This window comes from Hipposideros armiger, unplaced genomic scaffold, assembly GCF_001890085.2.
Source record: "Hipposideros armiger isolate ML-2016 unplaced genomic scaffold, ASM189008v1 scaffold_943, whole genome shotgun sequence".
In the NCBI taxonomy this organism is placed as follows: Eukaryota; Metazoa; Chordata; class Mammalia; order Chiroptera; family Hipposideridae; genus Hipposideros; species Hipposideros armiger.
The window spans coordinates 308,961-311,611 of record NW_017732293.1 but is presented as its reverse complement, the minus strand read 5'-3'; the positions used below and the strand labels follow the sequence as shown (position 1 = coordinate 311,611).

The 2,651-nt window shown below is 40.9% G+C and overlaps 1 long non-coding RNA gene across 3 annotated transcripts in view; it reads right to left on the bottom strand.

Annotated features, from left to right (window-relative positions):
* Positions 1–415: 415 nt before the first annotated feature.
* Positions 416–2,651, bottom strand: part of LOC109375395 (uncharacterized) — a 16,461-nt gene continuing 14,225 nt past the window's right edge. For all 3 annotated transcript variants that reach the window (XR_002122565.1, XR_002122567.1, XR_002122566.1), the window contains one exon: positions 416–1,129. This is a non-coding gene — a long non-coding RNA (uncharacterized LOC109375395). The remainder of the gene's footprint in view (positions 1,130–2,651) is intronic.

The following is a 2,651-nucleotide window of genomic DNA, read 5'->3' as shown; positions in this document are numbered from 1 at the left end:
TTTGATAGGAATTGCATTGAATCTATATATTGCTTTAGGCAGTGTGGACATTTTAACTATATTAATTCTTCCTATCCATGAGCATGGTAGGTTTTTCCATTTGTTTGTATCTTCTTTTATTTCTTTCTTCAGTGTCTTATAATTTTCTGAGTACAGGTCTTTTACTTCTTAGGTTAAATTTATTACTAAGTATTTTATAGTTCTTAGAGTGATTGTAAACAGAACTGTTTTCTTAATTTCTCCTTCCTATAGTTTATATGCATCCTAACTCTTACGTGCAATTTCCTGAGGGTATAAAATCAAAATGTGGAAAATTTCTATTGGATGAATATCAGCTTTATCCACATTCTTTAGTTGAATAAATGTGATTCCTAAAAACCATGTTTAATGAAATGAGTTCAGAAGTTACAAGACCTTGAAACAACATCAAGTACTTTATTAACATTCTATGTATAATAGAAGTGTCATTGGGGAAAGCAACTTAGTTTTAAGTATGTTTAAAGGTCATTATTACCTAACAGAGGGTGGATTATGTACAGTATAAATCTTAATCTACACACTCAGTATGCATGCCATGTCACATTTCTTTCTTTCTTTATTTTTTTTAGCCATCTGAAGTCCATCTCCAGGCCTCCATTTGGAGTGGATAATAAGAAATTAAATCTAAGACATTCCTGGGATATGCCCCCCGCACCCCCATTGTTATCTAAATCCTTAGGATTGTGCCAGCATCAGGTATCAGGGATACTGTTGAAGTTATGGGTCTGTAGCAGTTTGTGCTGATACAGCCATCATTCCTCAAGCACGGTCCCCTTCAGGTCTAGTGGCTCTGCGTCTCTTCCACTGGATGCTCTAGGTCCTTGTAGAGGCTGAAACGACTCTGGGATCCAGGTTCCCTGGAGGCTACTCCCTAAGGGGACTCAAGAGGACCCACAAATTTTGGTCCCCTTCACAAGTTCTCTCTCACTATTTGGCCTCCAAGGCCCTCTCTTCTCCCTTCTCTCCTTATTTTCTGGGACAGCCAATAAAATCTCATCCATGAACTAATACTTTTACAAAAGATAGGAATGGCTACTATCCTCTTTAAGATGATTCTACTTCCAGCTCTGCAAAGAGTCCAGGAGTGAAACTAAAAAGAAAAAAAAAAAAGAGTTCAGGAGCAAAGAAATACAAGTGGCGTGGCTTTGCTCCAGGCTTGAAATAGGAGAAGGAGGGAGAGGCACAGAAGATAAGCAGAAATCATTATCTTAAAAATATTGTTACACCTATCGACTCAGGATCTGCGGCTTGAATCTGACAGTTGCATCAGTGTTATCTCTGAAATGACATATCACGTGACCAGAAAATCTCATCGCCTCCAGTCATCCTGAAGCATGGCTAATCAAAACATCTCAGCTCCCCCGAGTTGGAGGCCAGCAGGACCCCCACACAGCACCCAGGGGAGGGTGTGAGGACATACCATTAGCAGGATACACAGAATTACTTAAAATCTCCGGAGAACAGGTTTAAAAGGTCAGGCATAAATACCTACAGCTAGGAAATGGAAACCTGGCCAAGTTGTGTAGTATCCTGATAACGAGGGGCCTGGAGAATGTTGGCACTGGGTCCGTCTTTCAGCATCTAACTCAGAAGTCATCAGCCTATGTTCTGTGGGTCCATGAAGGGGCCTAAAGGTGTCTGGAAATGTTCCATTAGACTTTCACTTCAAAATAGTGAGTTTTAAAGCTATTTTTCACACTATAATAAAAATCAGAAAGTAAACCCAAAATTGTTCTATCGTGGGGGGATACCCAGTAGGTGTGCAACTTAAAACTTAATTTGAGAGCCTCACTGTCACATAAGATGTGACTTCACGAGGCGCACTCTGGAGGAATGTGTGTGAAAATATAAGGGGGCTCACACCCCTCCTCTGCTCACCATCTATAGCAGCTTCTTTCCATCCCAATCTAGGGGAAACCATACATTGGTCCACAGGTGCTACTGCACATGTCCCTTACCCTGCTAACCCCATCCCCTCCATTCCCCTTGCTCACAGCCCTTCAGCCACCCTAATCTCCTCGCTGCTCCTCGAACAAACCATGCCTGCTTCTATCTGCCTGATGCTCTTTCTGCATCGCTGTATTTTGCTTCCTTACCTCCTTCAAGTTATTTGTTCATCTGCCATCTTCTGAATGAGACCCTTCCTGGTCACCATATGTAAAAATTGTCTCCCTGTTTCCAAGTCCCTAAACCCCTTCCTCGACTCATGTTTTCATAGATTTTTCTCACTGTCTTACATACGATGCAATTTAATGTTGTGTTTCATTTTATTGTCTGCCAACCCCGCTAGTGTGTAAGCTCCCCGAGACAAAGACAAGGGAATTTGGTCTGCTTTATTTAATAATAGAACTGCACCACATCGAAGGTAATTACTAAATCTTAGTGAATAAATGAATAGGGGTTAGATGATCAGTGGAATAAAAGGCAAATGCCACCTCAAAAAGACCAGAGCAAGTGATCAAAATTTTCTCTACAGATTTGTGTGTGTCTGTGTTTGTGTGTATGTTTTAACACCTTCCGTGTTAAAATATAAGCGGCTTTATCTCATTGAAAATTGTTGTTGGAGCTTCTTAGACACCTCCTGTGTGCGTGCACATATACACACACACACA